Below are 16301 nucleotides of genomic sequence, written 5' to 3'. Positions count from 1 at the left end.
CAGCTGCTGGAGCTACTAAATAGAATATATCAATACCTGATTGCCGGCGCCGTGGCTCAATAGGCTAATCCTCCACCTTGCGGCGCCGGCACACCGGGTTCTAGTCCCGGTCGGGGCGCCGGATTCTGTCCCGGTTGCCCCTCTTCCAGGCCAGCTCTCTGCTATGGCCAGGGAGTGCAGTGGAGGATGGCCCAGGTGCTTGGGCCCTGCACCCCATGGGAGACCAGGAAAAGCACCTGGATCCTGGCTCCTGCCATCGGATCAGTGCGGTGCGCCGGCTGCAGCGGCGGCCATTGGAGGGTGAACCAACGGCAAAGGAAGACCTTTCTCTCTCTGTCTCTCTCACTGTCCACTCTGCCTGTCAAAAATAAAAAAAATAAAAAAAAAAGAATATATCAATACTTGAAAGATTGGGATATGCTCTGAGTTTGCTGCAGGCTCTGCAAGTTTGGTGTCCATGTAAAAAGTTGCACACAGAACAAAAGTATGGTGCACTTAAAAATATGTAAAACAAAGGACAGCTGTCTGGCTGGCAGTTAAGTCACTGGGTAAGACACGCATCCCCCATCGGTGTGCCTGGGTTTAAGTCTCAGGTCTGCTGCTAACTCCAAGTTCTTGCTAATGTGCACCCTGGGAGGCAGCAGTAATGGCTCAAGGAATTGGGCTCCTGCCACCCACATGGGAGACCTGGGTTGTGTTACTGGCTTGTAGCTTTGGCCCTGCCTAGCCAAAGACCTTTGTAAGCACTGGGTGAGAGAACTAGCAGATGGAACCTCTGTCTCTCAAAGGAAAACAAGACAACAACAACAACAAACCCACAAAATAAATAACTAAACAAACAAAGCTACATAAAACAATCCAATGCAAAATCTTAGGCACAGGTCTTTAAAGTTAAGAACACATAAATCACTGTTAAACTGTTAATATTTTTTCTTTGCCATGTTTATTATAGTAAAATGCAAGCAAACAAATAGACAAATGAAGGACCTCACTGTTCTCTTGCTCGCAGACAAGATCAACTACATTTGCAGGCATTAAACGTTCATGGAATATATATATGAAAACTTTGTAGACTCTCACTGTGCTTTATGGGAGTTAACTATATCCATAGAATGACTTCTCCACTTTATTTGGACATATCACTTTCATGGCATTCTGTACCTCGTACAGACTTCACAAACATGGTACCTACAGGTACCAGGTAGGCAAGACAGTGAAGTGAAGCTGTGGAGTACAAGTGTCCTCCAGGAAGCATCACTGTAAGAGAGACAACAGGGAGAAGAGGGGACTGTAGTGAAGTGAAGAGGTGGCATTTGCTGTTACTGAGCTCCAGCCCAGACAGTGTAAGTTGCCTTTACATTTAGGGTAGAACAAATTTTATGAATTTTTAAAAAGATTTTATTTATTTATTTGAGAGGTAGAGTTACAGAGAGTGAAAGAGAGAGAGAGAGAGAGAGAGAGAGAGAGAGAGAGACGGAGAGAAAGGTCTTCTGTCTGCTGGTTTACTCCCCAAATGGCCGCAATGGCTGGAGCTGCGCTGATCCGAAGCTAGGAGCCAGGAGCCTCTTTCCAGTCTCCCATGTGGGTGCAGGGCCCAAGCACTTGGACCATCCTCCACTGCTATCCCAGGCCACAGCAGAGAACTGGATTGGAAGAGGAGCAGCCAGGACTAGAACCGGTGTCCATATGGGATGCTGGTGCCGTAGGCGGAGGATCAACCTACTGTGCCACAGCTCTGGCCCGAATTTTATGAATTTTAAATATTGGCTTAATAAATGTGGGACATGATTGTCCTGCCTATTTTTATATTCTGATCAGGTCCCAAACCTGAGGCCCATCCAGCCACGGTAACTGATGTGCACCAAGGGCTCTCAGATGCTCATGACAAAGCTGCCTTCTGCTCTGAGAATACATACGTGCAGATAAGAAATCATCCCCCATGAGAAAGGAGATTGCAAGTGCATTTTCACTTCCTTCATCAGAGTCAAGCCTCTGACCCTGGCATTGACGGATTGTTACTCTCTGACTGCATTCCGAACATGTTCGACATGAGAACAAGAAAAACTGTCCACGCCCATTTGTCATAAGCAATTTCACTCACCCAAGGATGCAGGGGAAAATGTACACTCATTACTAACCTTAGCTCTGCTTAAAATTCTTAGTAGCCATTAAAGTTCTAGTTGCTGCATTTTCACAGGCACTGTTTCAAGGAGAAATAATTTATAGGTGAATTCAAAGAAAGGCATGTTTAAAGAACAATACAACTAAGTATAAATTAAAAAAATCCATGTTGTGCACAAGAGAGTTTTGCACATGGGGCTTTAGGATCAGGAAGGGTTTTGTGAACTAATGGAGCTTTGAACCATGTTTTAAGTGGGTTGAGCAACTCATTTAGAGTGATGGAATGAGCATTTCAAAATGATGTGATGGCAAGCACAAAGACCAAGCTCCAACAAAGTGGAGCCTGCGATGAACAAAATATCTTTTGCATTTTAAATGAAAGTTTTTTTAAAAAACATATCATGAAAAATTACATTCATATCACAGAACATAAAGGAAGAAAAAGAAGAAATAACCCTTTACATTATATTTAGCATTTCTGTCCCACACAGCCATAATTCAGAATAAGAACCTGGAGGTGATGCAGAATTCTGAATCCTGATAATATCTGGCATATTGTACTTACGAAGGCAGACCCATAGGCACAGGCGGTGGACTGTAGGAAAATTTTCAACGACAATTCAAACAAAGTAGAGACGCTCCGATTACTCAGAAAATATAGTTTACATGCTTTATTCCCTCAAGCATTTTGTTTAATCAAAATTGCGCATTTTAAAGAAAGAGAAGAACCTCCCATAAACACAGTATAGTTGTTCAAATTTTAGGTTATTTAGAAATCAATATCTCTGAAAAACTATCAAGAATCTATCAATTGATTCTGTTTTTTTCCCTCTGCCAAGGGCCATTTGAATGTTTACAAAATCATTTGCGGGCCACACAAAATTATCAACTTAAGAATTAACCTGCCATAGAATTACTGAATTTCAAGTCCTTCCTGAGTTTGCCTTGGCAGGCCCAGACCAAATGATTTCATGTGACGGGTAAGGCTGTTCCCCCACCCCCACCCCCAAGTATAGCATTTGCTTATTCCCCATAAACTAGATCTAGCACTGTTTGCAATTCATGCTTAAAAGAGGATTCTCTGCAACTTTTTTCCCCAGCAAATTCGTTGATGCAAGTACTGTTTTTCAGGGGCTTTGGAGATTTCTGTCCAGCTGTCCCTTACTGAATTAGCATCACCAAGGTCCCTGGGGAGATGCCTGTGACTTTAAAGGTTTTTATTGCCAGCTTCCAAGGTTTTTCTCAGTTCTGCATGTGTCACAGGGCTGTGAATCCTAACCAAATCAATCTTCCCTAGCAGCAGCTAGGGTCTCCACTCTGTTTAGGGTCCAATTTTTAAATGGAATTTGGTGGGTGTGTAAGGCCAAGAAAAAGTCTTGTCTCAGATCAGCCACCCAATCTCCACAGTTTATCTACAACATCAGATTCTTGAGGACAGAGATGGAGGTCACTGCATTTGAAGCACAATTTAGAAAGGCTTTTACAAGGGGCTGGCATTGTGGGGCAGTGGGTTAAGCTGCCAGCTGCGGCCTGCTACATCAGGATCAGATATGAGTGCCTTTTTTTTTTTTTTTTTTTTTTGACAGGCAGATTTAGACAGTGAGAGAGAAACAGGGAGAAAGGTCTTCCTTCTGTTGGTTCACCCAACAAGTGGCTGCCACGGCCAGCGCTGCACCGATCCGAAGCCAGGAACCAGGTGCTTCTCCCATGCGGGTGCAGGGCACAAGGACTTGGGCCATCCTCCACTGCCTTCCCGAGCCACAGCAGAGAGCTGGACTGGAAGAGGAGCAACCGGGACAGAACTGGCGCCCCAACCGGGACTAGAACCCAAGGTGCTGGCGCCGCAGGTGGAGAATTAGCCTACTGAGCCACAGTGCCGGCTATATGAGTGCCTTTTTGAGTCCTGGCTGCTCCACTTCTGATCCAGCTCCCTGCTGATGCACCTAGGAAAGTAGCAGCCCAAGTACTTGGTCCCCTGCCATCCATGTGGAAGACCTTGATGGAGTTCCAGGCTCCTGGCCCATTCCTAGCCATTGTGGTCATTTGGGGAGTGAACCAACGGATGGGAGATCTCTCTCTCTGTCTCTCCTCTCTATTTTCCCACCTCTCCCTTTCAAATAAATAAATAAATAAATATTAAAGAAAAGGAAAGGCTTTAAAATGTTGACTCTCAATTTTGCACCTGCGCTGGGAGGAGACTCAGTGGGGAAGTAGAAAGAGGAGTGCTAGAGTCCATTGCAGCTCCAACCATGACCTGGGGCAAATTATTAACTTCCTTAGGATCCATCTACAACTATCTGATTTCCTTGTAAATAAAAGTGTAAATTAAGCAGTGGTTTCCAAGTCTGGCTACATGATTGCTAAATTCCACCTTCAGATCTGGATTCCGATTAGGATTCAAGAAGTAATTGTGTTTAACCTTCCAGCCAAGGGTCAGTTATTTCTGCCCAGTGATAATAATTTGGGCTCCCAATTAGACGATGAGCTTCAAAATAAAGCTGACAATCTAATTACAGACATGAAAAAACTAGAAAGCCATTGCTGTGTTGCCAACTTCAATGTGCCCAGTTAAAAAGTGTGAAAAATGTTCTCACTGGCATTCAAGACTGGAAGTAATTTAAATTGTAAGAGTATATATATTTTCCCCATGAAATTTAATAAACGTCTTTTCAGTTTCAATGCATCCTCTAAACATTTATATTATTCCAAACTTGACTCTTTTGTAAAAATAAACAAGTTAGATGATCACAAATCTAAATACTCCCATGTGGAAAAGGAAGATGAAGGGAGGCCTCTCATCTTTGATAAAAAAGCAAATGTCCATATTTGATTGTACTCCAAATGAACTCATTCAAGCAGCTGAGTCAAATTTAGCTGGCATTGCTTTCTGGTTAGAGGTATCCCCATACACAAGAGGGTCTCAATATCGTAATATTGTGTTATTCTACAGGAAAGGTATCAAGAGCTGAAAGAAGTCCACCGAGAAAGTTCTCAGAAACACAAGTAAAATTTTTCTTCTCTAACATGATCTCTTCGAAATAACTACTAGGCTACCACCAAACACAATGAACTGCACATGAACATATGTAAATATTTTACTGAGTGGGGAGTTTGGCTTAGCTGTTAAGACATGGTTTGGGACACCCACATCCCTTATCCTAGTGCCTGCACTGGAGTCCTAGCTCCACTTCCAATTCCAGCTTCCTGCTAATGCACACACTAGAAGAAAGTAGGTGATAATTCAAGTACTTACGTCCCTGCCACCTATGTGGGAGACCTGAATTGAGTCTCTGGCTCTTAACATTTGCCTTGCCCAGCCCTGGCTGTTGTAGCATTTGAAAAACTAACCACTGGGAGATCTCTGTCTGTCTCTCTGCTTTTTATATAAAATAAATGAGTAAAAATTTAAAAATATTTAGCCAGGATGATGGACGTATCACAAAGCAAGGAAAATGAGAAAACATGGCAGATGCTGCTCTTCCTTCTGGGAGGATGGCTACAGCTGCTTTAGTTTATCTTCTAGAGCTGCCAGTGCTTCACACGGGGTGCTCGTGAGAGGAGGTGCACTGAAGAGACTGGAAGCTCTTGCTCAATGTATCACAACCAGCTGACCACTCTTGCCCCTGGGTGACAATGACTGTAGCTGTGTTCTGACTGTAGCTCACGAAATAATCATGCAGCAATGCGGTGTGTCCCATAATTGCAGTAGTTCAATCATCACATTCAATTGAATCAAGGCCCAACCAGTAGATTGTCTCAAAAGAAATAAAAAGCTGGCCGGAAATGACAGATTTACGATGTTATGGCCAATCTGGCTAGGTTTTCTGAAAGCAGCAGTAGTAGGAAATGAAATCCTAGATATAAAATAAGTAACAACTCAAAAGGAAAAAAATCAAATAAATGAATAGAACAGTGGTTACCACAAGTGTGTGTGGTGGGGGGAGGACACATGGGTACAGGGAGGAGTTGGGTAGGTTAAAGTATACGAAATAGCAGATCTGTAGGGTGAACAAGTCTAAAGATCTAATGTACCACATTATAAAGGTTATAATAGCATACTGTATTAAGGATTTTTGCTAAATGAATGGATTATGGCTGTTTTTTTTTTCAGGTAGAGAAGAGTGAAAGAAAGGGGGACTACAGGAATGATAGCTGTATTAACTTTTTCCCATAGTAAAGATTTTGTTGTATATGTATCTCATAACATGTTGTACACCTTAAATATACACAATAACATTTATTGAAAAATAATTAACAATTTGAGTAAGGTTGCAGTCTAAATAGAAACTCTAGTGCAATTTTCTTCCTCCAAATTGACGCCGGATTTTTTCTTTTCTAAATTATTTTTTAAAAAAAAAAATTTACTTTATTTATTTGAAAGACTAAGTTACAGAGACAGAGGGAGGGAGGGAGGGAGGGAGAGAGAGAATCAGAGAGAGAAAGAGAAAGAGAGAGAGAGATCGAGAGGTCTTCCACCTGCTGGTTTATTCCCCAAATGGCTGCAACTACCCAGGCTGGGCCAGGCCAAAGCCTGAAGCTTGGAGCTTCTTCCAGATCTCCCATGCACGTGCAGGGGTCCAAGCACTTGGGCATCTTCTGCCACTTTCCTAGGCACATTAGCAGGGAGCTGGATGGGAATTGGAACAGCCAGGACACAAATCAGCACCCATACAGGATGTTGGCATTGCAGGTGGCGACTCAACCCATAATGCCACAATGATGAGCTCATCTTTTCTAAATGATTCTTAAACAGATTTCAGAGACCTCCCCTCATTCATTGCTTTCTCCTGGATTGGGATCCCTTCCCGCACCAGCTGCCTTTCATAAACTAGCTCAAGTTCCATCTCCCCCTTAATCCCTTCCAGATAAATTAAGTCCCCAAGATCTTGCTCTCTGATTTTATAGCCAGAGTCTTGCCTTTCTCAATAAGGCGTTTTGTTACTTACAATATTGCACAAAGGTGAGTACATCATACCTCTTTGTCGCCTTTTGGCATTTCGCAAACTGGAAGCATCCCTTCTTTGTATCACTTCGAGCAAGAGCTTCTGGACTTTTTGGAACATGATGTAAGAGACACATTCCACATATCAGTCCAGTATACACATACATGTAAACAAACATTGAAGAGCTCCATGCATAATACTAATTCATACTTTTTGGCTGTTTCCCCAATCTATTTTATTTTCATGAGTAAAACTGCTGATCAGACCACCTAGACTGACTTCGCAGTGCTTGGGACCTATGATTTGAAAAGTGCCATTCTAGAAGGGTACTTATTGATTATTTCCTGATCTCTTGTGACTATTTTTCCTATGGAAAAAATAATTTAAAAATTATATGTGGCCTCCAGGCTCTCCTTAGCCCATGTTTCTGATTTACTTGTTTGCCCACTCAAGTGTTCAGACTCTCACACATTTGCTTTGGGAGTCATCTGGGGCAATTAAGTGCTTGGAATACACATATTTTCCATCCCTTTTCCCTGATGTCCATGTCATAAAACAAGATTTCCTGAATTTCTAGAAAACTTAAATCGCCATTCTTTATTTTCCCATATGCCAAAATAAGTGTTAGACATTTCACGGATGAAGGCATTGAGGCACAGAGAATTATGATTTTTCTCCTCTTTAAGCAGGCTATTGGAAATGAAGATAACCATGGTTTGTAGGGATGTGAAAGATGGATATTCGAGGAATCTGAACCATAGAACCTCAGGATAGATGTGTCTGCCTCACTTCTGCATGTCAAAGGGTCTGCTGGCCAGTTGAGGTAGCAGCTCTGGACTTGAGCTTGTGGGCACATTTGCCTCCCTCTCCATCCTCCAACCACCTCCATCTACTTGTTTTCCTGGGACTCCGCATATTTCAGTCCTGGTATCTGAAATGCCTTTCCGTGTCTCCTTCTCCTTCCTCTTATCCATCAGGGCACCGAGAAACTTTCCATGTCCTTGCCACCTCTGCAATCTGGCTTCCTCAGCACTCTGTCACAGCATTTAGCTAGCTGTTTCTATCCATCTCCTTCTAAAATATGTAGGCTGAGACTGTGCTGTTCAATCTTCCATTCCACAATCCAGGACCACATCTGGTTCAGGATAAATGCGCTTGGATGTTGAATGCATGAATGAACAAGTGAATGAGTGAATAAATGCATAAAAGAGGAGAAGCAGCTGCCACTGACAGAGCTTGCGTGTGAGCTGGGATGAGATTGTGTCCTCACTGTCTGAGGCTGGTACTTGATGCTTTTGTGAATCTGTGACCAATATTTTAGTGTTTCCCTGGCGGCTGCAGATTTGGTGACTGGAGAGTCACACAGGGAAGCATTGCTAAATCTAAATACGTTTCTCTTAAGAGTATAAGAAGCATAATCGAGAAAATGTTGCAGGAACAAATACTGAAGCGCATCCAGCGAGTCTTTTGCAGTAATTAAAACACTCAAGTTTCAAAAGAGCCTGGTGGAATCCACCTCCCCTCCACTTGAGTCCAATCTGATTCATACAGTGCTTTTCTCCTCCACTTCCCCTGGGGCTGAGGCTCTTGTCATTTCTTCCCTAAGCATTTTCACAGAAGTCTAGTTAGTGATCGGATGAAGCCTCACCACACCACAACACAGCATACATGGCGCTCCATGGGCTCCTCTGCTCTGTTTCCAAAATAAATTCCAATCATATAGCATCTAGACTCACAAAAGCAAGGATTACATGTTTGTCTGTTTACCAATCAACCACCTAGTGCCCCCACTAAACACACACACAAAGGTAAAACAATGTTCTTTGTGGCTCTATTTCAAAAGAACAGTCTCTAATGCAAACTCCTGCTATTTGGGGATAGCAACAGAGAAGATTTTCTTCTTTGTGCTATGACTCATGTATCTTTAGTCCCACAATTGTTTCTCAGGGCAGCCAATGGTGAGCACAATGGAAAAGAAAGACTAGTTTCTAACTGGGAAATAAGCACATTCGGGAGAAGTACACTCAAAGCATTATCAAAGTAAAATATGCATCAGCACCAACAAGAGCAAACAAAAACCCACGCAAGAGATGTGTAAATATTTCATGAAGCTAAGCCTTCATCAACTCCCTCTCTGAATCTTGCTGTGTTGTAAACACTTCAGCTTCTTCTAGTCCCACCATGACCCAGATTCCTTGCAAAAATAAAATAAAAACATGGACCAGCGAATCTTTAGCAGATGTATTGTAAAAAATATTTAAGTGGAGCAGATCCAAGTTCTGCTTGAACAGGAGAGAGAAGGAAGATGCCTTAATAAAAGCTGGCTGCTGCTTGGGTGACCACTCAGAGCCTCAGAGCCGTGTCTCTCGCCTCCCCCATCAAGCCCTCCCTCCCCTCCTCCCTCCTCAGTTGCCTTCTGGACAGTCACATCACCTTCACCTTGAACTGCTTACACCCGAAGCAGAGATTCCCCCAACCCAGGAGCCTCCAGGAGGCCCCTGAAGCCTGATCTGGATTCCCTGCCTCCCCACCACCTCAAATGCACTTCCCAGTGTGGGTCAAGGAGTCCTCCTTTTACCCCCTCTCCCAATGTCCATTGTTGCGTCTGAAATTTTGCCTACATCTTTGCCATCTGCCAGGGTGGTGTGAAGATCCACTTCTTACCTTTCTAAAACCCATTTCCACAGAACCACTCCTCGACCCCGGGCTCTATGCCGATTTAATGTCGCTCCAAAGTTCACCTCTAGACACCAAACAGGTCTCTGCAATGATTTCCCTGTAGCAACCTCTGCCCGCCCTTCCTCTGGCTACCTCGGGAAGAACTGTACATGGAACTGTGTCTATGTGTGTCCATAAACACGCACGCATATAAATGCATATCTATTATATCGTCCACAGGGTTTTGACCTTACAGGGAATAAGCATGGGGAAATGAGAAAAATCACACACACACACACACACACACACACACACCCCTCCATTCGTCTATTCTCCCAGTTTGTGGACCCGACTGATTATAAATCCCTTCGCCAAAGAGCAGCAGGCTTCTTCCCCTTTTACCTTTACAGCCGGAGCGTCAGGGAGCAATGACCTTGCAGAGAAATCCATCACCTGCGAGCAAGTCCACCCCTCCTGGAGCGCAGGATGGGATGGGGACGCGAGCAACAGGCAAAGGATCCCCTGGCAAAACCGTGGGACCAAATCCCTCCCCATTGGCTCGGCGCACCCAGCCACGCTCGAGTCCCCGGGGCCGGCCGCGGGGCGGAGGTGGCGCGGGGGGCGTCTCCTCGCGCGGCCTCAGGTCGCCTACCTGCTCCCGCCCGCCTCTCGCCGGCGCCGCGGGGCCACCGCCTGCGCTGTGGCGGGGGCTTCCCGTCGCATCTCCCTGGCGCCAGCTCTCTGGGCGCCGCACCGCGGGCTCCGTTGGGCCGCGACCTGCGGTCCTGCTCAGGCGAGCAAGCTCTGGGAGATCAGCAACTGAAATTACTATGCAAAGAGCGGAGGCGGCGCGCGCCAGCGGGGCGGGGACGCGGCTGCCCCTTGCGCGCCGCTGCAGCCGCCGCCGCCGGGCGCTGGGCCAAATTGGAGGTGGGAGTTCACGTGTCCAGCGGCTCATCCGTCAGGCCCGGGCTGCGCCCATTTGTCCAGCGCTGCCCAGGCAGAGCCCGGGTACAGGGGGCTTGGGCTGGGCAGGCGGCGGCCCCGGCGGTAGCCGCTAGGGGACGCCGAGCCCCGCCCCTACGGAGCCCCCTCCCCCGCCTTCCCGGTCCCGGGAGGAAAGTGCGCCAGGTGGGACTGGCCAGGGTTCTGGCAGGTCTTGGTTCTGCTGCGAGGAGAGCAGCCAAGTCAAGGAGGGGCTTAAGGAAGGGCTGGGGAGCCAGAGCGACTCAGCCTGAATGCCTGCCCTTGCTCCCTCCCTCAGATCACCACACTGCAAGGCCAAGTCTGATTCCAGCCCGTGGCTTCTAATGCAGCCACGTGCAGGGGCGAGCTGAAAAGAAGGAGCCCAACAAGCCGATGTTTCCCGTGGGGTGCGTACCCTGAGATGGCATTGCTGACAGCATGCCTGTCCTTTCGCAGCCCACAGTCCACCCCCACGGGCGTGAATGGCTTTGGAAATGGTTCCTGCTGAGAAGTGGTGAATGGACGTGTAGTAAGGTTAGCACTGGTGGGTGGTGCAAAATATACCATAACAAGAACTATTATTAACAGTATTTGTTGGCAGACACTATGCAAAATGCCTTTCTTGCAGCCTAATTGTCACAACAGCCCATGGAGGAGTTGCACTGAGAGGTGGTGGGTGTGGGTTGCATCCAGACATAGTGGACAGGGAAGCTTAAATGATTTAGACACATCGCTTGAGGCAGTCCTTTAGGAATCTGCATAGCTGGGATTCAAACCCCTCCAAACTCCGTCTTCTCAGCCAGGGCACAGGATTCTCCCGGGGAACTCAAATGCTAACTGTGAGTCTGTAGGACTGGGGTGGGCCTGAGTACATGCATTTCTTAAAAGTTCCCTGGTGAGGCCCATGCTGTTGGCCAAAACTCCACACTCTCCAAGCCACTAGCTCAGGGGTTTTAAATGTTTCTTCTTCGTTTGTCAGCTCCAATGACTGCGTTAGGAAGGATGCTAAGGCTGTGTCTTGGCTCTTGTGCTGAAAGTGCTGCAAATTCCGCTAGCCATGTGCATTTTGGTTGATGACAGGAAGGTTGTGACAAGGGGCCTGGGTGGCCTTCCTAGCACTAAGCAACTTCTAGAGCATCTTTATGGTTGTCGGTGTGGTTATGGTGTGATATTTACAGCATCAGAGTGCTGAGAAGTACTTTGATTCCAGTCCTTCATCTCATAAAGAAAACTTTAAGCCACAATTTTACAGTTGATGCATATTTAGTGTGGAACACTTTGCAAAGTGCTCACGTGAATAATTCTATCCCTCTGCATCACAATGCTGCAAGGCAGGCACAATTTCACTGTACAGGGAAAGAAACTGAAGCAGAATGGTTTTCCTGAGATTATACAATTCCTACGCCTGGAGTCGGAGCTAGATGCTGCCAGTTATCTACTTCAGGGCTGTTTTGCTACCACAGCATTGTATTAATTTCTTGTGGCTGCTATAACAAATTGCTGGGAACCCCAAGATATTCTTTTTCACTTGTGAAAGTCAGAAGTCTGAAAATAGATATTTTAAGACTGAAGTAAAAGAGCAAGCCAGGGCTGTGCATCCCATCTGAAAGCTCTTCGGGGAAAATCTTCTTGCTTGTTTGGTCCAGCTTCTGGAGGCTTCTTGCACTCCTTGGCTTGTGAACACATCACCCCCGTCTCTGCTTCTACTTATCATTGGTCTCCTGACTCTGATTCTGACCCTTCATCTTTCTTAGAAGGGCTCTTGTGATTACATTAGGCTTACCTACATCATCCAGAGTCACCTCCGCATCTCAGGATTCTGAAGATAATCGCATCTGCCGAGTTCCGTTTGCCATGTAAGGTAACATTTTCATAGGTCCCAGGGATTCATCATTGGAGAGCCATAATTCTGCCAATTGAAACCATGCTTGATGTTTATTCTACAGTTCCTGTCATTCTTCATTTGTCCTTTTCTTCTGCTTGATTTCTATACTTGATCTTGGCCAAAAGGCAGAGAAGCGATCTGTTTGATTTCTCAGATGATGGGAAGTCTGCCAACTAGAAAGATTTGTATGAAGTCATACAAGAGATGATAATAACAAATGAGTACAGGCAAGGTATACCCATAGGTGATGAAAAGACACACTGGGTGATGGATGTAAAAACACGTTAAACCATTGGAGTGGCTGCTGGTCTGATTGACACTGAGGTGATACTTAAGGGAAATCCCATGCACAGTTTAAGACTATCATTTACAATACAGAAATTTTCAAAATTCTGCTGCTCAACAGTAGAAAGTCCCATAATGAATAAGGAGATTAAAAACTCACGCAACATTGAGTATACACCAAATTCCAAACAGAATGACAGTTTTCAGAGTGATAATAAACATTACACCAGTATATCAAACACAAATAATAAATATTATTGATGACCTTTAGGGTCAGGACATTCCTAGAAAGACTCTCATCTAAACAAGTTTATCAGTTCACTGGGGAGAGAGAATTAATGAAAAAATAAATCATAAAGGATTTAAACCAAAGAAACAATGGAAGGACATAAGACGGTGTGTGATTATTTGCCAAGTGAATTAGATGAATGAAAAACTTTATTTGGAAGTTAGATTTATACAAGAGAGTGGAGGCAAAACTGGAAAGGTAGGTTGGAAGGCTGTGTGTGTGTATCTTAAATGTTGAGATAAAGAGTTTAGACTTAATCCTCAATAATAACAATGGTAATAGTATCTTATGTTCAGATAGTACCAAGTAACCTAGCAACTACATTTTTTTTAAAAGATTTATTTATTTGAAAGAAAGAGTCAGAGAAAGAGAGAGAGAGAGTGCAAGAGAGAGCAAGAGAGCAAGAGAGCAAGAGCGAGAGAGAGAGAAAGATCTTCCATTTGCTGGTTCACTCCCCAACTGGCCACAATGACTGGAGCTGCACCAATCTGAAGCCAGGAGCCAAGAGCTTACTCCAGGTCTTGCACATGCGTCATCTTCTACTGCATTCCCAGGCCATAGCAGAGAGCTGGATTGGAGGTGGAGCACCCATATGGGATAATGGCACTGCAGGCAGTGGCTTTATTCGCTATGCCACAGTGCCAGCCCCATACTTTTTATATATTATTAGCCATTTTGCTTGTATTTCCCTCCAAATCAAGCAGGCCATTGTACATGTGTGTACACACACACACACACACACACAGGCCCTCTATATAAATTAGCAGATCCTCTCCATTCTCATCTGTGTACTTTCTATTCTCCTTACTTTGCTTTGTATTTTTCTGTCATATTTATGACTACAGCTTTATGTGGTACGTATTTTTTATAGTATGTCTACCTTCTGTGAGGTCAAGGACTTTGTCTCTGATGTTCCCTGTTGTATCTCTATTGCCTAAAACAGTTTCCAACACTTACTAAGTGCTCAGTCAGTAGTTGTTGAATGAATCATTATTCACAATTAACAAACCAAAGAACCCAAATCCCAGCTGTTTAAATGAACTTTATAATGTGCTGCCCTGGCTAGTAGGTGGTTTTACTCAGACTGTAACCCAGTGGCCAGTCCAATGACTTTTTGATACTGTATTTCCCTTTTCAGTGAAATTGTTAGTGAGACTTAAACAGGAGCAACAATGTATTTAAAATATATAAGAATTTGAGAATCTTCTCTAAATGTCACATCTTTCCTAAAAATTTCATCAGTTTAGCGAGATTGGCAAGAAGCATTGGCAAGACCAAGTTACCCACAGTGGATTCTGGAGTACTGCCATTGGCTCTACATTATTTGGCACTGAGTAATAGTGTAAGTTTGCTTTGTAATTGTTCTCAAGTTAATTCATGTGCCTGCCTTGACACTCTGTATTACAGGCTTTCTGGGCTCAAAGACCATAGTTCTTTTATCTCCTTATATAATGTCCAGTTCTGGGCACCAAACAGACCCATCATTGCATGGATACAAGATGGCTGTCATCTCTCCAAAACTCATATCTCTGCAAACTGCACTCAAGACAGAGAGAAAAAGAGTCCTGGTGAAAAACAAGGGAATTTCTATTTTTGTTTTTTACAAAAGAAAAAAAATACTTCCAGAATTCTCTCCCACCTGCAAGTCGTAGGCCAGAATTTGGTTACCCTGTGACTCAGGGAAGCTGTGAAAGTGAGTGCTTAGTGTGGAGAATTGGGCTTGCTTTTTTTTGTCTAGACATCTTGTGTGCCCAAACTGAGTCTCTATTTGTAAGGGAGAAGGAAAGGAGGATGTAGGATAATGTCATAGCAATGTGTTTCATGGAGAATCCACAGAGAAACATTGAAACTTCACATTAAGGTCCACTGTGATGTTACCTAAGTGCCTTCAGATTTCTGGAAGAACATGGTAAGTCTGTTGTGAGGAAGGTTCCTGTTTTATTTTTCTCTCTCCCTCCCTCCCTTCCCTCCTTCCTTCCCTCCTTTTCTCCTTCCTTCCACCTCCCTCCTTCCTTCTTTTCCTCTGTCCCTCCTTTCTTCCCTCTTTCTCTTGCTTCTCCTCCTCTTTTCCTCCATCTCTTCGTTTCTCTTTAAAACTCAATGCCTTTTTCTATTCCTTTGCATATTTAATGTTTTCTATTCCATTGCATATTCAATGCTTCCTATTCCATTCTATTCCATTGAATATTTAATCAGTGCACTATTGTCAAATGTTTAGATGATCTCCATCAGGAATGCGCTTACCATGGGCTTGTTCAACTGATAGGATAATGGATGCTCAAATCGCTGCTTGTCCTACTACCTCATCTCATGCTGCTCTTAAACACACTTTGTGCAATAATAGTTTTTATAAAACACTAGTAAATTGTCCCACAACACCATGGATGTGTTTTGTGTGTGTGTGTGTGTGTGTGTTAGTACTCTATCCCATCCCTTCCTGCAATGCCCCTTCCTCATAGTGTGGAATATCTTTTTTTTTTGGGTGTAAAAGGTACTAAAATTAGAATACCATGATGGTTTCATGACCTTGTGGATAAACTAAAAGTATTGAATCACAATAAACATGGGAGTACAGATTTTTTTAGCTGTACTGATTTCATCCTTTTTATGACTGAATAGCATTTCCTTGTGTATATGTACCACATTTTCTTTATTCATTCACCACTTGATAAACTCTTAGAATGCTTCTTTTTCTTGGCTATCATGATAATAAACAAGGGAGAGCAGCTGTCTCTTTGACATACTCATTTCATTTCCTGTGGATATATACCCAGTAGTGGGATTGCTGTATCATATGGTAGAGCTAGTTTTACATTTTTGAGGAAGGAACTACTATATGCTTTTCTAGGATGGCTGTCCTAATGTACATTCCCATTAACAGTGTGAAAGAGCTCCCTTTTCTCAACAACCTTGGCCAACACTTATTCTTTTGAATTTTTGATGATAGCTATTCTAACTGGAGTGAGGTGATGGTCATGGTGATTTTGATTTGCACATTTCTGATGGTTTGTGATGTTGTTCATCACTCTAATGTACCTGTTGGTCTTTTGTACACCTTCTTTTGAGAAATGTCTGCTTAGTTCTATCTTCTATTGTATTAGTTAGATTTTTGTCACTACAAAGAAAAAGCTGAGAAAACCAACTTTTTTTTTTT

General features: G+C 43.9%; 1 protein-coding gene across 3 annotated transcripts in view; it reads right to left on the bottom strand.

Annotated features, from left to right (window-relative positions):
• Positions 1 to 10572, bottom strand: part of GPRIN3 (GPRIN family member 3) — an 81625-nt gene extending 71053 nt beyond the window's left edge. The window contains exons 1-2 of one of the 3 annotated variants that reach the window (XM_051819568.2): positions 10375 to 10513; positions 2139 to 2200 (exon numbers count right to left, since the gene is read on the bottom strand). The gene's annotated coding sequence lies outside the window, so the exon portion shown is untranslated. Of the gene's footprint in view, positions 1 to 2138; positions 2201 to 10124; positions 10263 to 10374 lie in introns of those variants that run through there. The other 2 variants (XM_008267607.4, XM_017347408.3) reach the window with 2 other exon arrangements.
• Positions 10573 to 16301: the final 5729 nt, after the last annotated feature.

Source organism: Oryctolagus cuniculus, chromosome 8 (genome assembly GCF_964237555.1).
Source record: "Oryctolagus cuniculus chromosome 8, mOryCun1.1, whole genome shotgun sequence".
NCBI classification, from domain to species: domain Eukaryota; kingdom Metazoa; phylum Chordata; class Mammalia; order Lagomorpha; family Leporidae; genus Oryctolagus; species Oryctolagus cuniculus.
The sequence above is the reverse complement of the archived record's forward strand: the minus strand, read 5'-3'. Positions and strand labels throughout refer to the sequence as shown.